Here is a 13,632-nt window from a genome sequence, read left to right as displayed (position 1 = left end):
CCTCAGGAACATAAGAACCTCAAAAGGGGTGTTTTCCTGGGTAAATGAGGTCTCCTGTTTTTCTGTCCTTCCAAATTCTGTATGGCTTTTGAGGGCAACAAGGAGACCACAGTCTCAGAGCCTGGGGCTCCCCTCCTTAATCAGTTGATCAAAGAGCCAATCCAGGCAATGCTGGAGTAGGTGCAATGGGCCTGGGGGCCTACGGGTTGGGGTTGCATGTGGCCCTGAGAGTGATATCCCACTGGGCTTATAATGTGACTGCTTTGTGCGTGGGGTGATCTTAGGTACTTGAGACAAACTTAACCTTTATTCTTTTAAAAAAATTTTTATTTATGTTTAGGTAAATTCAGTTTGCCAACATATAGTTTAACACCCAGTGCTCATGCCATCAAGTGCTCTCCTCCTGGAATATAAGAAATAGGAACAAGATAATGAGGGAAAGGAGGGGATTGAGTGGGAAAAATTAGAGAGGGAGACAAACCATGAGACTCCTAAATCTGGGACACACTGAATCTCTGGAACAGCCCATACATGTCGTAGCCCATAGAGGAGATGAATGTGATGCTAGAGGTAAACGATGTTGCCCAGTTTCCCTTAGTTTAAAAGTGGGCTGATGGGGTTTGTACAGCAGGTGAGGCCTCCTCAATACCAGCTCGAGCCAGCATCTGCCCTGATCCCTGGAAGGACTGGGCCATGGGCTCCAGGCAGGCATGAGGGAATGTCCTAGACTGGGCCAACCCTTGACGTGGGGAGCAGGCCCAGCACTGTGTGGCTATAGCAGTGAGATCAGACAGGAGCAGAAATCCTGGCCTCCCTGCCTAGGGCCTGTGTCCTGGGCCTGGTCAGACCAGGAGACTAGTTCTGCAGGACCTTGAGCGCAAGCGTGTGCCGCCAGCCCAGCAGCTTTCACAGATTCCTCTAGATTCCCTGCACCCAGTGAAGGCCTCGATGGCCTTGGCTGGCTGCACTCGATCCCTTCTCACACAGAGGCAAGTGCAGATTTTATTCTTGTCCCAGGACTGAGGATTGTGCAAGGAGGAGAGGAGGGAACTGTGCTCCCGGCACCCCTCCCACCTCACTTCTGCTGGATCCGGGAGGAGGTGCTGAGAGGGACCATTTCAGGGATGCCCATCCCTAGAGTGCACTTCCACCCTTTGGGCAGAACTGGGGGTAGCCCAGCATTGCTACTGTGTGACCTGTAGGTGCAGAGGGAGTGGGGCCCCGGCTGTACCAGCACCTGGCTCCCAGGGAAGCAGTCTGTGTGCAAGTTCAGATGGGCGTGGCACAGCTGTGTATCAAGAGATTGGCTCCATCCAAGACCAAAGGCAATAACCCGAACCAAAAGGTCTCCTGCTCTATTCCCAAGAGATGCCAACCAAACATCAACAAGGGCTTTGATGCTTGCCAGTGACAAAGGGGGTCAGAGCTGGTCTGCAGAGAATGACCATCAAATAAAAAGAAGAATATGACCAACTGCACAATCCGATCCCAGGGCAGAATTCTTATTTTATCCAAATACCCTACTGTTTATGATGGAATAGACCAGAGAAGAGCACCTTCGTGGCTCAGTAGGTTAAGTGTCTGACTGCAGCTTGGATCATTACCCAGGACCCTGGGATCAGGCCTGTATCAGGCTCCCTGTTCGGTGCAGGGTCTGAATATCCCTCTCCCTCTGCCCTTCCCATTCTCCTCTCTCAAATAAGTAAACAAATGAAAAACAAAACAATTGCATTCCTATACATCATCTTCTTTATTTCATCCCGCCCACTCTCAGTCTACAAAGTAGCAGGTATACTCCAACTGCACCAGGGACTCCCTCCTGTTGATTCCCGCCTCATTGTGCTTCCGGACCTGAGGTTTCTTCCTCTTCAGGAATTTCATCCTCAATATTTTCCACCGCCCAATCTTTAGAGATACAAACACGAGGATGAGGTGATTAGACAGTGAGGCCCCGTGTTCCTGCTACTCCAACTGAGGCCACTTTGGAACACCTGTCGACACCTGCTCTTCCTTGGGATCCTCAGACCTTCCCTGGGCTCTTGGGAGTTAGAGCCCTTCACCAAGACATTGACCACACTGGCAAACCTTCCTTGAGAGAGAGAGAGAGGATGCCCCTTCACCTGGCATTTCCCCATTTCCACAAGATCATGATAGCTCTCACGTGGACATGGATCCACCTGGATCCACCTGTGATGGGTGGTGGACACCTGCTAGGTTAGATGGGGTCCATGTGCAGCCACTATGCCAGACTCAGAGCAGCTGCCCAGGAGAGCCATTCATGATGATGGAAATGATCTGTGTTTTCAACATGCTCTACTGGGCTCTGGCACTGTGGTTGGTATGATGAGGGATGAAATGTGTAACTTCATTGACTGTAAGGAATTTCAACATATGCAGGCATGTCTGGCTATCGGCTGCCTCCTTGGATAGCTCAGGTCTAGGATCCAAAAATGAGGAAGCTGTGACCTCCCTGCCCTAGGCCTAGGGGTTCCTGCAGTGGAATTTGCTGGCCTGACCTGACTTCATTTCTGTTGGTCTCTGGGCTCCTATCCATGAGGCAGGCACTACAGGAGGTCCTGGCATCACTCAGACAGGAAGGTCTGCACTCAGGTCCTAGAGGAATCCTAGCAGGGGCTGCTTCTAAGCAGAGGAGAGGACCCCATACACATGGGCTGGTAATGAGGCAGAGGGGGCACACCTCATCCTCTTCAGAAGCTCACACTTTTCCTTCCTGATGCAGGCTAGAGCCTAGGTAGGTACTGGTTTAGTGTGGGGCCCCACACCCCAGACATGCTGAGCAGGGACCTTGCCAACCCAGAAGTGGATCCCAGTTTTTGAGTTGCTGAACTCACTGAGCCCTGGCGTCCACGTATCTCTACTTCCCGCTATCTCTATGGACACAAACTCCTTACCTGAATTCTACCCCTTTGCTTGTGAAAACATGTCCATGGGTCTCCACCTGGAAGACCCGTTTTCTGGTTTTGGTTTTTGTTTATTTCACTACACCTGTGATTTTCATTCCAGTGAGGACCCAGAATCAGATTGGCGCTCCTGACTAAAGACAGGAAGAGACTGCTTCAGGGTACGTACCGCTGTCACTAGTTCTGAGGCCACCTGCAGGTACAGAAGAGAGAACACCATGAGGCTCAGCTCCCTCTTACTCTGCACTGATTTTACTGCTCTCAAAAACTTAAGGAAGCCAGATGGGAGGGACATCATGTTTGACACACTGGTGCCCAAATAAATGACAGGACACCTGGAGGAAGCTGCTTTTCCTGAAGGATGTGTCTCTCCAGCTCATTCAGATGCTGACTACAGGATCACTCAACCAAGCAGGAGAAACCACTGCTGAGGGAATGTACCCCATCTCGCTGTTTATTTCCAGCTTTGGTGTTGCCAATGGTAAACATCCTCTGAAATAAGGTAACGGTTGGCAAGGGGCAACCACTCAGCCCTTTTCTCAAGAGGAAGATTATGTATTTCACCTCAGAGAGCCACTGTCTGATTTTCATCATCACAATTTGTGTGGAAAGAAACCAAGAAAGCAACATTCATTCCTCCGTTAATGATACTGAAGCTCACCTTGACGATACTGATTTGTTCTTCCTCACTGATGTTTTCCATGAATTTTGTTATGAGGAATGAATCCAAGGATGAAACTAGAAGGACACAGAGAATCCATCAGTACATTCGTCATGCTGCTCAAGAATACCTCAGGTAGAGATTCCTGAGTTGCTCGGTCATTTAGGAGTCTGCCTTCAGCTCAGGTCAGGCTGTCTAGGACCTGGAATTGAGGCTAGTTTGGGGCTCCCTTCTCAGCAAATGGTCTGTTTCTCTCACCCTCCCTCTGCCCCTCTCACCTCTTCTGCTCCCTTTCTCTCAAATAAATAAGTAAAAGCACAGAAGAAAATAAGAGAGTAATTTTGGGACTGTTGCTCATTACGAATGGAGGGCTAGAGAACATGGAGGCACTAGGTTAGCAAGCATGGGCCGATCTGCACTGTTGGGCCACCCACGGTCTGAGGACTCTAAGATGTACTGTGTGAGGAGGTTCTGTTTTTTGTTATTTTTTAAGAATGTCGACTGAGTCCATCTTGTGGTGTCGGTGGGACATATCTGCTGGGGAGTCTACCTCACTCATTCTCCTCCTCACTTTCTCTGTATTTCTCTGTGTCACTGTCTCTATCCTCTCTCTCTCACTATCGGTCTGTCTCTCTCTCACACACTGCATAGAGTCAACAAGTCACCTCCCCCAAGCCTGTTGCACTCACAGCCACTCCACGCACAGAGAATACATTGGCTTCCTAGGAATGTAGAAACACGGACCTCTTTTCTCACCTGGGAAAGCTGCCTATCTCACACACTCCCAAGCCTTAGGAACATGGAATCTGGGTGCCTGGACAGCAAGGGTGTCTGGGTGTGAGGACAGCAAGGTTGCCCCATCTGCCTTACTATTTAGAGTTTTTCCTAAGCAAGAGACTGATGATTCCAGAATACACACCAGTTTCGCTGCTTTCTGAGGTGACCTGCAGTTACACAAAAGAGGAGAAGATGGGGGTCAGTTCATGTGTATACTTTGTCATTGATTCTCTGGTGAGTACTGAACACCAAATGAACAAGTGTCGTAAAGTCAAAGGCCCCCAAAGGAAGCACAGATTGCACCCACGGAGAAAGCATGAGCTTTTCCTGGGAGATAGATCTCCCAGGTTGACTGAAGCAGCAATTCCAAATTCAGAATTCAAGGCGGAAAAGTGCTTCTGAGCAAATGTCCCCTACTGCACAGTTTACATCCTCCCCTCCCAACACCCCACCAAGATGGTACTTACACCAAAAAAATACACTGTTCCTTACCATATGTGCATTCCCTTCAAAAAGAGGAAAACCAAGAGAGCAACATTTCTAATACAGGTAAAATGGGGCAGGCTTCCCATAGAAGTGGGTGGAGAGTCTTTCAAGGATTCTTCAAACTCAGACGCCACAGCCTTGGCAAGATCTAGGAGGACACAGAGTATCAGTGCATTGGTTGTGGTGCTCAGGGATTAGTGAGATCAGTGTTTACATCCATACAGGGGAAGCCTGCATGGTAACGAGGCTACTGCTAGGCCGTCATTGGTGGATGAGGAAAAACCTTCAGCTCAGGCCAAGGTCCCAGGGTCTGGGATCCATCTCCTCTTTGGGCACCCTGCTCAGCGGGGTTGTGCTTCTCCCCTTCCCTCTGCCCTTCTCCCTTGCATATGCTCTCTCCTGCTGTCTCTCTGTCTCTCTCAAATAAAAACTTTAAAAAAGGCAATGGCAACTTTAAGTATCATGAAATAATCAGTGTAAAAGAGAACTGATGGGCATATCGATTCCAATGATGGGTTCCCTTCTCTCATAGAGCTCGTTGTGAAACCCAGCCCCATGTTCCTACCTTCTTGACCTCTTCCAAAACCATTTCTGCCTCTGTAGATCCACATATGCTGTCATGTCTCTTGAATGGTTTTGCACTTGATTTCAACCGTCAAAAGACGGTGGGCTTGTGCAATGTTGGGCAATCCTTCATCTGTTCTTTTTTAGTCTATTACTCTGTTGTTTTTATTCATTAATCTGTCGTTATCAAAATCAACCATTATGGGAGAGATTTAAATACCGAATGTGTACCATTTACAAATAACCATAGTTGTGAAAAAGAGCGGAGAGGGCAGGCTTCCACATGTACATCAAAGCAGTCACAGGGTGAAAGGTCCAGCATAGGGAATATGATCAATGGAATGGTATTAGTGCTCTATGGGGACCCAAAGAATCTATGCTTGGGGTGAGTGCAGTTTCAATGAACGTAAGTGCCAATCATAGGTGGTACACCTGAAACAGATGTAACCTTGTGGGTCATCTTCACCCGAATTTAAAAGCCGTAATAATGTGGTCAGCGGGGTGGTTCCTTCGGTTGAGCATCTCTCTTTGGCTCGTGTCATGATCCCAGGGTCCTGGGTTACAAAATATTATGCATATGTCAAAACACACCCAAATGCAGCGCAGTTCTTAATAGAAGTGGTCGACGTCAATGATAATAATATCGCTACGCCGTTTTCTTGTAATAAATGTTCCACACTGATGTTGGTGAGAATAACTGTGGACGTTTTGTGCCAAACGATAGGGTGACGGGTTTTTATAGTATATGCTGCATTATGATATCAACCTAACCTTAACGTCAAGAATATGCTCTATTTCTTAAAACACAATAAGAGTTTTATTTGCTAATATTAAACACGGACAAATATGTCCAAATGTTAACTTACAACACTTCCCATTAAATCTGACCAAATTAGAGTTCTCAATGCGATTTCACTATTTTGGACACAAACTAATGACTGACCTTTTAAATTAAGATGTGGACACATGAAACATAAACAATACGGCTTAGGAGATCTGTCTTTACTACGGCACCCTGAGCAAAACTGAGTAAGGATTCCTTTGTGTGTGTGTGTGGAGAGAGCAAAAGAGCAAGTGTAAGGAGGAGAGGGGCAGAGGGAAGGGAAGAGAGAATACGAAGCAGGCTTCATGCTGAATATGGGTGAATCTGATGACCCTGAGGTCACGAACAGAGCTGAAAACCAGGAGGCAGAAACTTAGCTGACAGAAACACTCAGGTGCCCCCTGGATAAGATTTCTTGAGGCTATTTAACGAATGAATTTTCATGTCACCTTCTAATGATGCCACGGATGGTTCCAACTTCTGTGTGTGCCACAGGGGATGTTAAATTAAGTATTTTCACCCACGTTCCAGGGCGGGTGTCCCCAGGTTGTCTACACGGTTCTCGTTCTGGCGTTTCCACAGTAGATCCTGGGAAATAAGTGGATATAGAAAGAGCTGTTGACAGGTTGCTGTTAGAAGAGCCTCGAAAATTAAGGAGTCAATCCCATTTACAATTGCACCCAAAAGCATAAGATACCTAGGAAGAAACCTAACCAAAGAGGTGAAGGATCTATACCCTAAACACTACAGAACGCTCCTGAAGGAAATGGAGGAAGGCACAAAGAGACGTAAAAATACTCCGTGCTCATGAGGGCTGGAAGAACGAATATTGTGAAAATGTCCACGCGACCCAGGGCAATTTACACATGTCATGCAATCCCTATCAAGATACCATGGACTTTCCTCAGGGAGTTGGAACAAACCATCTTAAGATTTGTGTGGAACCGGAAAAGACCCCGAATAGCAGGGGACTGACTATTCAAAACGAAGACCACAGCTGGGGGCATCACAATGCCAGATTTCAGGTTGTACTGCAAAGCCGTGGCCGTCCAGACAGTGTAGTAGTGGCACAAAAACAGACCCATAGATCAATGGAACCGAATAGCGATACCAGAAGTGGACCCTCAAGTTTACGGTCAACTGATATGCGACAAAGGAGGAAAGACTACGCACTGGAGAAAAGACTGTCTCTTCAATAAATGGTGCTGGGGAAATTGGACATCCACATGCAGAAGAAGGAAACTGGACCATTCTCTGACACCACAAACAAAGATAAACTCAAAATGGATGAAAGATCTAAATGTGAGACAAGAATCCATCCCAGTCCTCAAGGAGAACACGAGTAACACCCATTCTCAACTTGGCCAGAGCAACGTCTCACAAGATACATCCGCGTGGGCAAGAGAAACAAAAGCAACAATGAAGTATTGGGACTTCACCCAGATTGAAAGCTCCTGCACAGGAAAAGAAACAGTCCACAAAAGTAAAAGACAACCTACAGAACAGGAGAAGATACTTGCAAAGGACCTCTCAGACAAAGGGCTGGTGTCCAAGATCTATAAGGAACGCATTCAACTCAAGAGCAAAGAAACAAACAATCCAATCGTGAAACGGGCAAAAGACACAAACAGAAATCTCACAGAGGAAGACATGGACACGGCCAACAAGCACAGGAGAACATGCCCCGCATCGCTGGCCATCAGGGAACTACCGATCCAAACCCAAATGATGAGATACCACCTCACACCAGTGGGAATGGGGAAAAGTCACAAGACAGGAAACCACAAATTTGGAGAGGATGCGGACAAAGGGGAACCCTCTTGCACTGTAGGTGGGAATGTGTACAGCCACTCTAGAAAACTGTGTGGATGGAGGTTCCTCAAAGAGTTAAAAATAGATCTTCCCTACAGCCCAACAATTGCACTGCTGGGGATTTACCCCAAAGGTGCAGATGTGGTGGAATGCGGGGATACCTACACCCCGCTGTTTATGGCAGCAATGTCCACAGTAGGCAAACTGTGGGAGGAGCCTCGGGGTCCATCAAGAGATGAATGGATAAAGAATATGTGGTCCACGGCTACAATGGAATTGTTACCGAGCCACAAGAGATGACAAATACCCCCCGTTTGCTCCGACGTGGACGGACCTGCAGGGACTTATGCTGAGTGAAGTAAGTCCATCGGAAGAGGTCACACTTGATATGGTCTCATTCATTTAGGGAGTATAAAACCTAGGGAAAGGGAATAAAGGGAATGGAGAAAATGAGTGAAAGTATTAGTGAGGGTGACAAAACAGAAGACAGACCGAACTCTGGGAACTGAACAAGGGGTAGTGGAAGGGGAGGTGTGTGGGCAGTTGGGGCGACCAGGTGATGGGCAGTGATGCAGCGGAGGGGCGGGGCGGGGGGGCGGGGTCACATGGTGGGATGAGCACTGGGTGTGATGCTATAAGCGTTCAATTTGCCGGCAAATTGAACTGCAGTGAAAATGTTTAAAGAAAGAAAACATTTTGCTAATATTTAACACAAACTAGTATGTCCAAATGTTGTCAGCCTCACAAGCCCTCCCACTAAATCTGACCAAATTAGAGTTCTCAATGCGATTTTACTATTTTGGCCAAAGACTAATGACTGACCTTTTAAATTAATATTTGGACACGTGAAACAAAGAATACGGCTGAGGAGGTCTGTCTTTACTACGACACCCTGAGCAAAACTGAGTAAGGATTCCTTTGTGTGTGTGTGTGTGTGTGTGTGGAGAGAGCAAAAGAGCAAGTGTAAGGAGGAGAGGGGCAGAGGCAAAGGAAGAGAGAGTACGAAGCAGCCTCCATGCTGAATATGGGTGAATCTGACAACCTTGAGGTCATGACCAGAGCTGAAACCCAGGAGGCAGAGACTTAGCTGACAGAAACACCCAGGTGCCCCTAGGACAAGATTTCTTGAGGCTATTATTTAATGAATCAATTTTCATGTTACCCTCTGGGCTTTCATCCGTTGGCTGAACTTTTCTGTTGTGGAAGATGGCAAATAGCTTTGGCCGTGCTCCTGGGCAGGTGTACCCAGGTTGTCTGCTAGATTCTGGTTGGGTTGTATTCACAGCAGCTCCTGGGAAATAAATGGACATAGAAAGAGCTGTTGACTGACAGGTTGTTGTTAGAAGAGGCTCGAAAATTAAGGAGTCAATCCCATTTACAATTGCACCCAAAAGCATAAGCTACCCAGGAATAAACCTAACCAAAGAGGTAAAGGATCTGTACCCTAAACACCACAGAACGTTCCTGAAAGAAATCGAGGAAGGCATCAAGAGAAGGAAAAATGTTCCATGCTCATGGAGAGGAAGAATTAATATTGTGAAAATGTCCATACTACCCAGGGCAATTTACACATTTCACGCAATCCCTATCAAAATACCGGGGACTTACTTCAGAGAGTTGGAACAGACCATCTTAAGATTCTAGTGTGGAACCGGAAAAGACCCCAAAGAGCCAGGGGACTATTCAAAACGAAGGCCACAGCTGGGGGCATCACAAGGCCCGATTTCAGGTTGTACTACAAAGCCGTGGCCATCAAGACAGTGTGGTAGTGGCACAAAAACAGACCCATAGATCAATGGAACAGAATAGCGAATCCAGAAGTGGACCCTCAACTTTATGGTCAACTAATATTCGAGAAAGCAGGAAAGACTATCCCTGGAAAAAGACAGTCTCTTCAAAAAAGGGTGCTGGGAACATTGGACATCCACATGCAGAAGAAGGAAGCTAGACCATTCTCTGACACCACACACAAAGAAAAACTCAAAAAGGATGAAAGATCTAAATGTGAGACAAGAATCCATCCAAATCCGAGAGGCGAACAGAGGCAACACCGTTTTTCAACTTGGCCACAGCAACATCTCGCAAGATACGTCCGCCAAGGCAAGAGAAACAAAAGCAACAAGGAATTATTGGGACTTCAGCCAGATCGAAAGCTCCTGCGCAGCAAAAGAAACAGTCCACAAAAGTAAAAGACAACCTACAGAACGGGAGAAGATACTTGCAAACGACCGCTCAAAGGGCTAGTGTCCAAGATCTATAAAGAACATACTCAACTCAAGAGCAGAGAAACAAACAATCCGATCGTGAAACGGGCAAAAGACCCGAACAGAAATCTCACAGGGGAAGAGAGAGACACGGCCAACAAGCACATGAGAACATGCCCCACATCGCTGGCCATCAGGAAACTACAGATCCAAACCCCCAGGAGATACCACCTCACACCGGTGGGAATGGGGAAAAGTCACAAGACAGGAAACAACAAATGTTGGAGAGGACGCGGACAAAGGGGAACCCTCTTGCACTGTAGGTGGGAATGTGAACTGGTGCAGCCACTCCGGAAAACTGTGTGGAGGTTCCTCAAAGAGTTAAGAACAGATCTTTCCTCCGGCCCAGCAATGGCACTGCTGGGGATATACCCCAAAGCTGCAGATGCGGTGAAATGCGGGGACACCTGCCTCCCGATGTTTATGGCAGCAATGTCCACAATAGCCAAACTGTGGAAGGAGCCTCGGGGTCCATCGAGAGATGAATGGATAAAGAAGATGTGGTCCACGGCTACAAGGGAATATTACTCAGCCATGAGAAACCACAAACACCTACCATTTGCTCTGACGTGGACGCACCTGGAGGGATTATGCTGAGTGAAGTAAGTCCATCGGAAAAGGACAAACTTGATATGGTCTCATTCATTTGGGTGATATAAAAACTAGTGAAAGGGAATAAAGGGAATGGAGACAATGAGGGAAAATATCAGTGAGGGTGACAAAACAGGAGACATACCCAACTCCGGTAACTGAACAAGAGGTAGTGGAAGGGGAAGTTGGGCTGGAGGTTAGGGCGACCCAGTGATGGGTAATGATGTGGCCCGGGGGGGGGGGGGTGGTGTGCGGGGGCGCGTGGCGCACTTGGCGGGATGAGCACTGGGTGTTTTGCTATAGCGTTCAATTTGCCGGCAAATTGAACTGCAGTAAAAATGTTTAAAAAGAGTACATTTTGGGGGATCCCTGGGAGGCGCAGCGGTTTGGCACCTGCCTTTGGCCCAGGGCGCGATCCTGGAGACCCGGGATTGAGTCCCACATCGGGCTCCCGGTGCATGGAGCCTGCTTCTCGTCTGCCTGTGTCTCTGCCTCTCTCTCCCTCTCTCTGTGACTATCATAAAAAAAAAAAAAGAAAAAAAAAAAAAGAAAAAAGAGTACATTTTGCAAATATTTAACACGGACTTGTATGTCCAAATGTTAGCCCCACAAGCCCTCTCACTAAATCTGACCAATTTAGAGTTCTCAATGCGATTTTACTACTTTGGCCACAGACTAATGACTGACCTTTTAAATTAAGATGTGGACACATGAAACATAAACAATACGGCTTAGGAGGTCTGTCTTAACAATGGCCCCCAAGCAAAACTGAATAATGATTCTGTTTTGTGTGTGTGGAGAGAGCAAAAGAGCAAGTGTAAGGAGGAGAGGGGCAGAGGCAAAGGAAGAGGGAATACGAAGCAGGCTCCATGCTGAATATGGGTGAATCTGATGACCCTGAGGTCACGAACAGAGCTAAAAACCAGGAGGCAGAGACTTAGCTGACAGAAACACTCAGGTGCCCCCTGGACAAGATTTCTTGAGGCTATTTAACGAATGAATTTCCATGTCACCTTCTAATGATGCCACGGACCGTTCCAACTTCTGTGTGTGCCACAGGGGATGTTAAATTAAGCATTTTCACCCACATTCCAGGGCGGGTGTCCCCAGGTTGTCTACACGGTTCTCATTCCGGCGTTTCCACAGTAGAACCTGGGAAATAAGTGGACATAGAAAGAGCTGTTGACAGGTTGCTGTTAGAAGACCCTCGAATACTAAGGAGTCAATCAATCCCTTTTACAATTGCACCCAAAAGCGTAAGATACCTAAGGAAGAAACCTAACCAAAGAGGTGAAGGATCTATACCCTAAACACTACAGAACGCTCCTGAAGGAAATGGAGGAAGGCACAAAGAGATGGAAAAATACTCCGTGCTCATGAGGGTTGGAGGAACGAATACTGTGAAAATGTCCCTGCGACCCAGGGCAATTTACACATTTCATGCAATCCCTATCAAGATACCATGGACTTCCCTCAGGGAGTTGGAACAAACCATCTTAAGATTAGTGTGGAACCGGAAAAGACCCCAAATAGCCAGGGGACTATTCAAAACCAAGACCACAGCTGGGGGCATCACAATGCCAGATTTCAGGTTGTACTACAAAGCCGTGGCCGTCCAGACAGTGTGGTACTGGCACAAATGTGATCCTGGGAAATAAGTGGAAATACAGATCATGACTTCTAGAATTGTCCTGTTGTATGTAACCTCATTCCTTCAAAAACCCAGGAACCCAGAGAGGATGTACATTTCCAAAGTAAAGTTTTTAAAGGATTATTTTGAGTGCACTCAGCTGTGCACCCAAATACTCTAGGGATAGTGTCCTGAAGAGGCAGAAAATCAATTATGTAAAACCAACAACTTTTTAACAGCAGCTTACTTAAGAAAAACATTTGGTGCCGTTACAGAGCAATTACTTTTTACTCATATCTGATATAAAGTGATTTAAATTGGCAGAAGTAATGATTACAGAAATGTCTCTAAAATATTCTTGGCCCTAAAGGGAGGGAAAAACAAAACAAGACAAAACCAGAGAGGGAGACAAACCAGAAGAGAGTCTCAACTTAGGAAGTAAACTGAGGGTTGCTGCAGGGGAAGTGGGCTGGGGGATGGGGTGACTGGGTGGTGGGCACTAAGGAGGGCACATGATGTACTACTGAGTCCTTGTTATAGACAACTGAGTCCGTAAACTCTGCCTCTCAAGCAAGTAATACGCTACATGTGTATTGGATTTTAATTAAAAATAAGTAAAATACACTTGGCCCTAGATGCCCTAAAATTTACATCCAAATATCCTAGTCTAACACCTGAAAATCACGTCCTCTAGGTATTCTAAGACATCGGCAAGCGTAACTGTTTTGTAGTTTAAGTGACACGTTTGCTTAATTAAAAGAAGATGTCTACCTAAGAGAGAAAGGGGATTTTTAAAATCCTGGATGGAGGTTTCATTAAATAGCCTAAGTACTTGTCACTTAACATTCAGATGACTAATCCTTACAGATTCCTTAGAAGGCTGAGAAATTATTAACCATCCCTGTTAATACAACATTTTTCATGGCTCTTAGGTCATTAATAGGAGTTTTAAGTTCTTGGGGTACCTGGGTGACTCAGTCTGGCTAAGCCTCTGCTTCAGCTGGGGTGACCTCGGGGTCCAGGGGTCAAGCCCCTTCCAGCAGGCGGCGCGCAGGGCAGGGGGTGGAGGCTGCCCCGTCGGAGACTGCGGGGGCTGCGGGGGC

This window comes from Vulpes vulpes, chromosome 10, assembly GCF_048418805.1.
Source record: "Vulpes vulpes isolate BD-2025 chromosome 10, VulVul3, whole genome shotgun sequence".
Classification (NCBI taxonomy): Eukaryota; Metazoa; Chordata; class Mammalia; order Carnivora; family Canidae; genus Vulpes; species Vulpes vulpes.
Note: the sequence above shows the minus strand (reverse complement) of the source record.